Source organism: Rhinopithecus bieti, unplaced genomic scaffold (assembly GCF_001698545.2).
Source record: "Rhinopithecus bieti isolate Rb0 unplaced genomic scaffold, ASM169854v2 scaffold_11273, whole genome shotgun sequence".
In the NCBI taxonomy this organism is placed as follows: domain Eukaryota; kingdom Metazoa; phylum Chordata; class Mammalia; order Primates; family Cercopithecidae; genus Rhinopithecus; species Rhinopithecus bieti.
Genome location: NW_016806694.1, coordinates 116,571 through 129,499, shown reverse-complemented (window position 1 = coordinate 129,499; position 12,929 = coordinate 116,571). Strand labels below are relative to the sequence as shown.

The following is a 12,929-nucleotide window of genomic DNA, read 5'->3' as shown; positions in this document are numbered from 1 at the left end:
TCCAAAAAAAAAAAAAGATTTTATATAAGAAACCATTTTGTATGGTAAATTCTTTTCCCAAAGTAAAATAACTAGTTGTTTAAAAAGAGGGATGTTTAGGACAAGTCAAAGTCCAAGCATGCCATAGATGGTCTAAGTCATGAAAGAAATTTATGCACCAAAAGTAAAAGATACTAAGAGTTGTCATAATAACGTGTAATTAAAACTCCTAAAAAAAAATAGTTTTACATGCAAGGCATGTGAGGAAAGTGAATTGTGTTTTTGCTAAAAGACTGTAAGAAGGCATGGGAGTATAACTTTTTGCCTAGAGGGTGAAGGGGTTTTTTAATTAGATAACATAAAACTAAAGGTTTAAGTTGTGTAAGGTTTATAAAAACTAATCTTGTACAAAGAAATTGTTTGTGAACATATTGACTAAGCTTAAAAGAGTGTGATTCAGCATTCCATAAATTAAACCTTGAAATAAAAGCACGATAGGGTTTTCTTAAAGCACTGATCTACTCTTTCACAAAAATTGCAAAGGGTTATATAAGGTTTATAAAAATCTCACCTCATGGTCAAACTGGTTAAGTATAATATAAAGTGTTTTAAACCTTTAACATATTTGATAGGCTTCTGAAAATCAATTTTCAGCTTCAGAAATTGTCTTTTCTAACTTTGGGATACTACATAGGGCCCCTGAAGCATCCAAAAGAGAGGTAAACACAGGATTATTTGACATGTTAAGTTACATGTGAAGAATTGTCAAAATAAAAAATTATGTTTAACCTTCTTCAAGTTATATTTTAGTGAATGTTAATATATGTTCCAAAATTGTATAAGATTTCTAAAATTAACATGTCTGTGTATATGCTATCCATAATTACAGTTACTATGTTGTTTTAGACCATGGAAATAACCACATTTCCTTGTCAACTGTGTCTTTATAACTATTTAAAGTCATTTTCACGGTTAATTGCTTAATGCTAATGCAGTTTCTAAAAACTTCGTAAGCACATAAAAGCCTAGAATATGGTGTCTTTTAAAAGATTCATGAAAGGATGGAAAGGACCCTAAAAAGCACTCTTGAATACAGGTTTCTAGTAACCTTAGAATCATATCATTTAAACCGGGTAAGAATTCCTGGAACTTTAATAAAAAGACTGACTGGTTCATGAAACTGCTAACCCAAGTAGATAGAAATTAATTGAATACCAAGAAAATACTTTGCCAGATTTTCATGTTAAATCAGCTGGTACTGAAATTGTTTAAATACACAATTTAAATGAACTCCATAGTCTAAGTCAAATTGCCTATGATAACCCATCGGTCATCAGTGCTACGCACCTCATTTGGAAAAACAACTGGCATTCAAGAGTTGTTAATTAAGTCTAATGTTAATTAAGCACGGACACATGGAGAACCAGGATAGCCACCTTGTCCTTCCTGAGTCCTTACAGCTTTTGTTACTAAAAGTTATGCTTCCCATGACTCATCATGGAAAAGATAAAATATAATTCAAATTAAATATATTGGTGTGGTACCTTATACATTACTAAAATAATTTTTTTTTTTCTTTTTTAAGACAGAGTCTCACTCTGTCGCCCAGGCTGGAGTGCAGTGGCACGATCTTGGCTCACTACAACCTCTGCCTTCTGGGTTCAAGCGATTCTCCTGCCTCAGCCTCCCGAGTGGCTGGGACCACAGGCGCATGCCACCACGCCTGGTTAATTTTTGTATTGTTAGTAGAGACAGGGTTTTACCATGTTGGCCAGGATGGTCTTGAACTCCTGACCTCAGGTGATCCTCCCGCCTCAGCTTCTCAAAGTGCTGGGACTACAGGTGTAAGCCACTGTGCCTGGCCTGCTAAAATAGTTCAATAACCAATGTTTAGTTTGTCAAACCCACATGCCTGAGAAGACAATCAAAGCTTCAGGTATATTTGGCTACCTGTTGGGTCATTTAAACATTTGTAGAGGATTTCTTTCAACTGTCATTTTCAATGCATGTTTTCTGGTTGTATAAAAGCTTTCCCATGCAAGAGGACTGATGTTATAACACTAAGTTATTATGCCACACTGTATTTTTATGGTTCACTGAAGAAAATCAACCCCTTCACAATCTAGAACCCAAAGACTGAATATTCTGAGAACATCAGAGAAAGACTGTCCTTGCTAACCACACTGCAGCAAAACTTCAGGACTTGTATTTTGGCTTCATAATCTCACAATAGAGAAGAGTCCCTCCACAATCTCGGAGCTGTACACCCATTGGAACCCTCAAGATAAAGCTAACCAGGGAAATTTCTCCCCAGAAAAAGATGGCATCCTTGATGTAAACAGTTTTTCCCAAGATCACAGAGCAAGAGTTCTATTACCACGAGACTCTTATCTCTAAATACTTTTCCCCTGTTTATGCCTCTATGAACAACAGACATGAAAACACGGGGGTCTGTTGTGTGCACTTACGGGGTATACTTTTATTTGAAAATGATTTTGCAGCCAGTAAAATGGATAACCTTATACCTTCATAGATAAAACATGAAGGCCCAATGTAGGTAAGAAACTTTAATGGTACATATGTTGCCTCATAATCAGTCAGAAACAGAACATTGATTCACTCCTCTTAACCCACATAGGTTAAAGAGAACATTGCCAGGAGGCCTTCACTCTTCTAGAAGGGCACTGTGTGTTAGGTCCTTTTTCCATGGTTTGGAATAAAAGAGGGAATGATTTAAAATGTATCCCTCATGATAGGCTTCATAGCAGTTTCTACTGTAAAGGCTATCGTTGCACAACAGACTTTAAATTATCTTGTGAAAGTTATGCTAAATAATGGAATTGGCTAAACAGGAAAGTATCTGTGCAGCTGCTGGCACTTGTGGCCTATGAAGAAATACATCAAATGTAGATTATAAAAATTCAGTTGTAGGCGATTAACGGAAAAAACCACGTAGTTAAGTGAGTAGTCTCTTCATTTAGCTTATTCTTTGATCTATTTGATTTTAGGTGGCTTCTCCCAACTCTTGGTGTTATCCTCCCGATAGTCATGATAACAGTCTCCCTGGTGTGCTGTATTCTCTCAAAGGTTTTAAATGTTTGCATGCAGCCATCTCTAAAATGTCACATGGTCTCTCTTCAACTGGGATGACAAGAGCTGAAATAAATGTGCAGCCATGAGGACACCATAACCTATAAATGACATGCTGAAACTGAGAACCCGAAACAATGGTAACTGAGAGCGGCACTAAAGCTCTCGGTTTTAGTCACACTCTCACCTAAGTGAGAACCAGAACAGAAGGGGGAATTTTTTAAATCATGGGAGGCCATTGTTTTGGACTAAGATCATGCACTAGGCCCCAACAGACTAAATCAAACCAAAGTGGAGCCACTCCTGTTAACAACTTACAACTACTTAATTTTAATAGTTGATGTAAGAAAATTGAGTAGTTCAGTTTGACATAATCAAACTAAAACTTTAAGGAAACACACAGATCCCAGATCAGAACAGACCAGGTTTTTTCTCCTATAAACAGGACATTCCAGTATAAGGAGGTTCTCTCTACTCAGTCCTTGTTCCTGCCTTAGCAAAACTCACTGTTCTACCGTTTCCCAGCTGTTTTCAAAACCAAATAAGTATACTTATGATGTAATAGTGACATCGAGGACTCACATTTTGGTCAATCTCTCAAAACTGAAAAAATGACCAACAGAGGGGAATTGTTAAAGCAAACTAAACATGGCCTGAGAAAGACTCTGTACTTCTACATTTGAGTCCTTGCAGATGAACTGTAACCTAGTTTAAAAGGCAGACAAGACTGAAAACCTAACATAGGAGTACACAGCTGAGTCTTGGCCAATCCCAGTGGCCATACTTCAACCACTCATAGACTGCTAAGTGCTCAAACTGTGTTCAAATAAGGCAAACGCCAACCTGTAACCAATCCAGCTGTTTCCTATGTCTCACTTCCGATTTCTGTACATCATTTCCCTTTTTGTTTTTTTTGTCTATAAATCTTCCACCACGTGGCTGCGCAGGAGTCTCTCTGAATCTGCTGGGATTCTGGGGGCTGCCCAATTTGCGAATAGTTCATTGCTCAAACTCCTTTACATTTAATTCAGCTGAAGTTTTTCTTTTAACAAGGTTTTCTTTTATCTTCTCATTTGGCTGCCCTACAATTATTGGACTCTTTCTCTGCTGCTGTTCCCATTGTTTCTGCATATTGGTTGTTGCCTTGCAATGGGCAATAGAACCTGGTGGTCCTTTAACACTGGGTTTGATTAATTTGCTAAGAAGGATTTACTGGATTACTATAAAAAATATTGCTGTAGGATACAGATGAACAGCCAGATGCAGATGCAGAGGGTAAGGTATTAGGGAGGTATCTGGATGTCCACGCCCTCTCTGGGTGTGCCACCCTTTGGGTAATTCCATGTGCTTAGCAACAGAGAAGTTTATCAAGTCTGTTGTTCAAGACTTTTGGAGAGATTAATCTCCAGCCCTAGCCTTTCCGGGAGGATGGTGGGTGAGTCTCAAAGTTCCACCACTCTAATCCTCGGTATTTCTAGGGAGTCGCCCCATTCTGAAGCTACAGAGGCTCTACCGTAAGTTAGCTCATTAGCATAGCCTAAGGGGATCATTATTAATAAAAGGTACTCCTATCGGAAAATTCCCAAGGGTTTTAGGAGCCCTGACACAAGTATGGGGGAAAAAGACCAAATATATTTCATATTATATTATACCTAGCTTCTGCAGCGATTCATTTCACTGGTCATGCCCTTGGCCTTGAAATCATCTGATACTGCTCCACAACTGAAATTCTGAAAACTACACTATCTCACTCTCAGCTTCCAGCCTCCATTCCCTTTTCTCCAGAGCCCAGTAGCAGCGCCTTGCCCAACCCTGTCCTTTCCCTAGTTCAAATCTAACAGTTTCTCCTGGTTTCACTCTGAAATCTTTAACCAGCCTAGATTCTACAGCACACTAGTTGAATTACTACCTTGCCCTTCAACAAAATCCAACCTTCAGCCAGTCCTATTATCTGTTTCTTCCACAACCACATCTCACTGATCACTGCTAAGAAAAACAACAGAGTAAAATAATGCCAGCATACATTGATAGTACATCATCATATCTCAGACAGGCTCTATCTGCTCTGTGACAGTTCATGACAATTTCTGATCAGATTCCTCTCACATTCCTCTCAGAAACTATTCGATACCTTTCCAAATCTCTTCAAGCCTCGTAGATAAGCTGACCATCTTCTTTTTAAAACTTTCCCGTTTTTCTTTGAGTAAGAGCCAAAGTCCTTAAACTGTCAGACCAGGTCCTAAGCAATCCGCACCCTCTCCACACACCCCTATCCATGACCGCATCTCTCTCAGTGTTCTTGCTCGTTCTGCTCCAGCCAGCCTGGGCTTGCAGCTTTGCCCACAGGCTGAAAACGTGCCTGCTTTAAGACTTTTTGCAGTTCCCTCTCCTTGGAACAAGTCATTCTCCAGATACCTACATGGCCAACTGCTTCACCTCCTACAAGTCTTTGTTCAATTGCCACCTGCTCTGTAAAGCCTACCTTGACCATCTTATTTAAAACCATAGCACCTCTCCTTTCTGGCCCCAGTACCCCAGTCTTCCTTACCTTGCTCTATTGGCTTCATCTTTCCTACACCACTTATCTTCTAACTTCTTATGTAATTTACTCATTTATTATGTTTGTTACTTATGGTCACCCAATAGTAGAGTTTTTTCCCTGCATCCCAGGTGCCTAAAACTAAGGCTTGCTGGCACACAGGAGGCACTCAATAAATGTCTGTTGAGGGAATAATTAGATGAAACTGTTCTCTCCTCCCTTTGAAAGTGAACCCAAGTTACTGACCCCATTTTCCTTGTGTTTTTCTACTGCTATTCTCTTTCCTGTCCCTTCAACTGCTCACTCCCATCAAAAGTGCCTGTGCAAAGATTCTGTCAGTGAGAAATCTAGCATGGCTGACTCCATCTTGCTGCTGGCCTCACTTGCTGGCTGTCTTCGCTTGTTCCTGGATATAGAGCAAGATAACTAGGGGAGGAATTTAGTTGACAGTTTAACTTAGAAGCCAAGATAATATCCCTCCCTAAAACCGATGCCCTCCTTGTTTGGGGACTGAAATTGCCTTTGTAAAACTAATGAAACGCCACAAGATTAGGATTACGGGAGGGGCCTAAAATCTGATTAAATGTAGGCATAGTTTCCTTTTTTTTTTTTTTTTTTGAGACAAGGTCTCACTCTGTTGCCTAGGCTGGCGTACAATGGTGCGATCTTAGCTCACTGCAACCTCCACCTCCCAGGTTCAAGCAACTATCCTGCCTCGGCGTCTCGAGTAGCTGGGACTACAGGTGTGCGCCACCATGCCCAGTTAATTTTTGTATTTTTTGTAGAGAGAGGGTTTCACCATGTCGCACAGGCTGGTCTTGGACTCCTGAGCTCAGGTGATCTACTCACCTCAGCCTCCCAGAGTGCTGGGATTACAGGCATGAGCCATCACACCTGGCCTAAATGTAGGCATACTTTCTATAATCCCTTACTGTTCAGGAGTCATGGGGCCAGAGGTCACAAGATCTGTGACTTCCCTAATGGTTTCTATGGATAGCATCACGATTGTAAAACTTAAGATTGGTCTTCTTAAAGATTTTTTATACTCACCCCACCTGGACTTGTGACTCATGACTCAACCAGTCCTACTGCTCCCATCCAGAGACAGGCTGGGCACACAAAGACCGTTTTCCACATCCTATGATTTCATCCTCAATGCAATCAGCAGCACCCATCCCCTAGTCCTCTGCCCACCAAACAATCCTTGAAAAACCCTAACCTCTGAGCCTTCGGGGAGACTGATTTGAGTAATAACTCTGTCTCCTATATGGCCAGCATCACATTAATAAAATTCTTTGTATACTCCAATAGCAAAGCCTCGGGGAACAGGTTTTGTCTGTGCAGTGGGCAGAAAGAACTCATTGGACAATGACACCGCTGGCTTCTTTCCTTCACTGTTGTATAGACACACCATCAAGAAAGCAGGTCTTTATGTGATGTGTGCCCAATTACTCTTCTTCCTGTTACCAGCAAAGTGTCTTAAAACACAGCCTTGGCCTGGCACGGAGGCTCACACCTGCAATCCCAACACTTTGGGAGGCCAAGGTGGGCAGATCACCTGAGGTCAGGAGTTCGAGACCAGTCTGCCAACATGGTGAAACCCTGTCTCTACTAAAAATACAAAAATTAGCCAGGCGTGGTGGTGGGTGCCTGTAACCCCAGCTTCTTGGGAGGCTGAGGCAGGAGAATCCCTTGAACCCAGGAGGTGGAGGTTGCAGTGAGCCAGGATTGTGCCACTGCACTCCAGCCTGGGCAACAGAGAGGCTCTGTCTCAAAACAAACAAACAAACAAACAAACAAAACAAACAAAAACAACCACAAACCCAAAAACCAAAAAAAAACAAAAAAACCAGCCTCCTCTTTTTCACTACCTCCCATACCAAAATGCTATTAAAACCAGCAATGAGCTTCTATTGATACCTTTCAGGCCTTTCATTCTGTTACACATAATTACCCTCACTACTTGCGTCCTACCTGTTCAAAGTTTTTCAGACTTCCCTTTCTGTAACTCCAGCTCCTTTCTTCTGGTTTTCTTATCATGGAGCCTCCTTCCTGGTCTTGGTAATAGGCTCCTTTTTCTCTTAAATCTGAATGCAGGCTCTATAGATTTTATCTGGGCAACAACTTTTATATCCATTAGATGATGAACTCCCAATTTATGCTTCCTGTCCAGATCTTTTTCTGACTCTCAGCATCCACCTTAAAACTAGAATAGGACTTAGCCACCCGGATTGCTCAACATCTTTTGTATATGGGTAACAAAAGATCCTACTGGTACTCAATGACTACCTCTTACTCCCACTCCCCAAATACGTACCTCCTTTGGAGCCCAAGTCGTCCAAGACAAAAAGCTGTATCAAAGTCAGCCGAGGATCTTCCTATTCCCTTGTAATCAGCAATTTATCAAGTCTCCTAAAATCGGTACTGTGGAGAGTACTGCGCAAACTAGAGAAGCAGTGTAAGAATAAAGAGAAATGGCCAAGAAGATGAAAATGACGAAGAAAAGTTCACAAATACACAGATTCAAAAGAGATCTTAGGTTCCTAAAACTGTTATTAGAAAAATAATGGTGAAAAGACCGGAGACTGCAAAATCAACAGGTTCAACATGTTTAAGGCAAATTAAATTCCTTACATGAACTTGTTTAAATTATAAGAAAAAACATACTATTAGGACACAGGGAAAAACACCTTGTCTTCACAGACTTGACTATCATGCTGGCCTTAGACTTTTCAACTTTATTACGAACCAGAAAACAGCAGAGCAATTAATTGCAGAATTTAAAGAGATAAGCATGTGACCTAAAAATTATAAGAAATTTCAATTTAGCAGTCATGTTAAAGATATTTTCAAATATTTAAAAGCTGCCAAATCCTACACACACTACATGATCTGAATATTTGTGTCCCTCCACGTTGGAAGTCCTAACCTCCACGTTTTATGGCATTGGGAGGTAGGGCTTTCGGGGGAGGTAATTACTTAACTCTTAGTTAAAACTTAACTCTTAGTTTTCTCAACTAAATTATAACTCCTAAAGGGGTACAAACCAGGGGATTTTCTTCTGTATCTTCAGAGTACCTAAAATCTACCAACATAAAACAGTTACAAAAGAACTTAACGGTGGAGCTCTTCACTGACCCCTACCAAAGGGTGGACAATACACAGAACTGTAACCCTTTAGGCACCTAGAACAAATTAGTATATGTTTTCACTGTCTTTAAGTAATTTACAATCTAGTTATAAAAGGGTAATTAAATATTCCAAGATTGGAGACATGTCAGACATGAGTTACAAGTTTATAAACATACTATGTATTAGTGAAAAAATAAAAGGCTAACTGAACTGCAGTGGTCAGCTGAAGGCTGCAGGACACCTTTGAAAGCAAAACTTCAGAGCATTGGAAAAGAAGACGGAAAGTCACTCTAGGTTAAAGTGGAAACGGTACTCGGAAAGGCACGTAGTGTCAATATGTAAAGATGGGCCTTTTCAGGGTAATGAGAAATGAGGCTGGAACTCTAGAGGATTTTTTAATTCCTAAGGAGTAACTGAAGTTTTGTGCAAGAGAGTGATATGATAAAAGCAGGTTAATATACAGCAAGAAGGATAAAGTGAACTCAGTTGCTTCTGAAACTGTATTTTACTTTGTAGAGAAATCTGCTCAAAACAATTATCTGGCTGTTCAGTCTTCTTTGACCTTGGATTTTGTACACAAGAGCCAGCTGAGAACTAAACTGTATGAACTTATTTTAGATCCTAGATTACTGCTTTCTGTATTACATGTAATTTTGCATTCTTTACCATTACCTTATGCATACACCATTAAAGAGTCACCAAAAATAGGAGTCTGAACAGCTGGATAAGAAATAATTCATTATCTTGGGGGATATAACACCCCATTACTGATTTGGTCATTCTCTTACTCTTAGAAGCTTAGATTTGTACCCAGTTTTAATGCACTATAAATAGCATCCTCATACATAACATTTTTGTCCATAATTTAAGTTCTTCAAGAAATTCCTATGAGTAGTATTACTAGGTTATCGAAGATATAATATATTGGTTACTGGATATATATATGTGTGTGTACACATCTCCAATAACCTAGTCATACAATGTATAGATATAATCTCATATATAAATATTTATTTACTGTTTTAGAGACAGGGTCTTGCTATTTTGCCCAAGCTGGAGTACAGTGGCTATTCACAGGGATCCCCACTACTGATAAGATGAAAGTTTTGACCTGCTCAGTTTCTAGACTGGGCTAGTTCACCTCTCTTTAGGTACTCTGGTGGTCCTCTGCTCCAGGGAGGTCACCATATTGATACCGAAGTTAGTGCAGACACCTGCTATCAGCACTGCACACTACAGCCCAGAACTCCTGGGCTCAAGTGATCCTCCCGCCTCCCCACTAGCTGAGACTACAGGGGGACATAACTATTTTTGAGGTACTTAATATAACAATTCTTTAGCCCTAATTCCGGTTTGATAGATACGGCCTCAGAATAGTGGAGACAGGATTATATCAAACATATCTGTGATTGCACTAATACATATTCGACTATATTCCCCGAAAAGTTTAGCATACTCTACTAGAATGACAAACTGGGCAGTCACTTTCACTCTACCGTGAGAATCATTATCATGGGTATGTGACCACCACGTAAAGTTGTTCACATTACAACATTTTCCATATTCTGAACTTCAAGGTATCATCAAAATTGCACAGTTATTACATAACAAAAACTAATTTGTACTTTCTTAATGGAAAAAAGAATATTTTAAAACAGCTCTGATATTTTTAAGTCCTAAGTAGTATCAAACATTATATTCAATCACCTCAATATGAATGAATTCCTATTTCCCATTTTGGCTACATTTTAGATCCTATAATCCCCAACGTAAGATGAATACCTAGTAAAGTAGGCACTACCCTTGTTTCTACTGCGGCTCAATGCTCACACAGAAACCTCACCTGAAACAACTTAGAGCAGCTCTGTTCAACAGATCTTTCTGAAATGATGAAAATGTTCTGTATCTGTGCTGTTCAGTAAGGTTGCCACCACACACAGGTGCCTACCCACACCTGAAATATAACTAGTGTCACTTAAGTACTAATTTTTCTATTGTAATTAAGTTACAATAGTAACAAGTGGCTGATGGCTACTGTATTAGAAAACATGGCTTCACAGTATACGGAAAGACTTCCACTTTAAGATTTTCTCGAGTTACAAAAAAGAACAACAGATAAAACAGTGTTAACTAAATTACTGGTTAGATAAGATAATGGAAAGTGTTGGCTGCCTACTAAGCATCCACTCCCCTCTTCCCTCTTGAGAGGCCCTGTTCTGCTCAGGTGGCTGTCTATCAGCGCCCCCAGCTCCAACGATGGATCCCGATCAAAAGGATAGGGCTCACAGCATTGTGTGGCTGGCTGGCTGTTATTGGTCCAGGGGTGGGCATGTGACTTAGGGGAATCTAAGGATTTTGAGAAGAACTTATATTCCATGGTTTGGGGACCTAATTCTCTCTCCCAAACTGAAGAACAAAGAAACATATGGATTCTGGGGTTCTAGCAGCCACTCTGTAACCTTAAAGAAAGTGATATGGTTTGGCTCTGTGTCCCCACTCAAATCTCATCTCAAATTGTAATCCCCACGTGCTGAGTGACAGACCTGGTGGCAGTGATTGGATCGGGGGGCGGTTTCCCCCTTGCTGATCTCAGGATAGGGAGTTTTCACGAGATGTGATGGTTTTAAAAATGGTATTCTCCCCTGTGCCCTCTCCCTGCCTCCTGCTGCCTTAGTGAAGAAGGTTCCTGCTTCCCCTTTGCCTTCCACCATGATTGTAAGTTTCCTGAGGCCTCTCCAGCCATGCCCAACTGTGAGTCAATGACACCTCTTTTGTTTATAAATTACCCAGTCTCAGGTGGTATTTTTACAGCAGTGTCAGAATGGACTAATACAGGGAGACAGCCTAAGGACAAAGCTGACATGGACAAAGCAGAGCCGAAGCTGTGAACTAAGGCACTGGAGAGCGCTCTGCTTGTGGACTTCTGGTTACTATGTCCCTCTTTATTGTGAATGCCAACTTGAATCCAGTTTCTGTTACTTGAGGCGGGGGTGGATAGGCAGCATCCAACACTCTAAGGCTCTCCAGAATGCAGGAAATACCATCTGCCCTTTCTCACATTATATGTTAATCCCCCCAAGCAATGTTTACTGCATGAAGTCTTTCAGACGTGAACTGATAAAGGATCATTTTGAAGTAGAGATTAGTGCCCGAGATTAGTGCCACCTGTTACCTACATTCAAGTCTAAGTTTTTTTTGTTTGTTTTTTAGAGACAGAGTGTCACTCTGTTGCCCAGGCTAGTCTCAAACTCCTGGGCTCAAGTGATCCTCCCACCCCAGCCTCCCAAAGTGCTGGGATTACAGGTGTGACCCACTGCACCCAGCCCAAGTCTAAGTTTTGAACCTCACCACTGCACTGCTAACTGTAAAGCAGGGTTTGCAGAATTATTTGAATTCTAAAGCATTTTGGACTTATGTTGGTCAGCTGCGTGACGCTGTGAAAAGAAAGCAAAACCTGAATGTTTAGAAATCTACTATCAAAAGTCTGCCAAAAAAATAAAGCACAGAGATGTGAATAAGAAGAAGATACATTTTGAATTATGGATTGGAGAGCAAAAAGCATACTCCAGTGAGTCATTTGGTAACATGAAAGTTAATTAACTTGCATGAAAACTGCAAGGGCCCAATGCACCAGAATGTCAGGTTTAAAAAGTTGTCTAATAGGCTCAAGAAAAGCCTTATGGTATAGCAGAACAAATGGTAGAAAAGATGGAAGGGACTCCCTCTCAGCAGACTGGAGAGACAGTCTTCTGCTGGCCTCAAGGAAACAAAGTGCCATATAACGAACTGCCTATGGACAGGGTCGCATACAGGGAACAGCCTCTAGTCCCTGAGGGAGGGCACCACTCAACAGGAAGAAGATAGCACCCCCACTCATGCAGGCACAAAAGATGAACTCTACCTACAACCTGAAGGAGTTTGCAAACAGGTTCTTCCACAGTTGAACCTCCAGATGAGAATGCAGCCTGCTTGACACTTTGAGATGCTGAGCAGCAAACCAGCTAAGATGTGCCCATACTCCTGACCCAGAAAAACTGCGAGACAATAAACCTGTGTTGTTTCAAGCTACCAAATTTGGGGGTAATTTGTTACACAGCAATAGAAAACACAAGCCTTCTCTTCTAAACCTTCCCAACCATTGCATGAGTAAGGATTATTTTCATCTTCTCAAAGTCTTTGTTGGGGGACT

At 40.4% G+C, this 12,929-nt stretch overlaps 1 protein-coding gene across 9 annotated transcripts in view; it reads right to left on the bottom strand.

The window, feature by feature from the left end:
* The window catches only part of MIMS1 (mitochondrial inner membrane scaffold 1), a 59,519-nt gene that overhangs the window by 38,725 nt on the left and 7,865 nt on the right, over nt 1-12,929 (bottom strand). For 5 of the 9 annotated variants that reach the window (XM_017877461.1, XM_017877464.1, XM_017877462.1 and 2 more), the window contains exon 3: nt 7,926-8,053. The exons of the other annotated variants lie outside the window; for them this stretch is intronic. The gene's annotated coding sequence lies outside the window, so the exon portion shown is untranslated. The remainder of the gene's footprint in view (nt 1-7,925; nt 8,054-12,929) is intronic. 9 annotated transcript variants of the gene reach the window in all.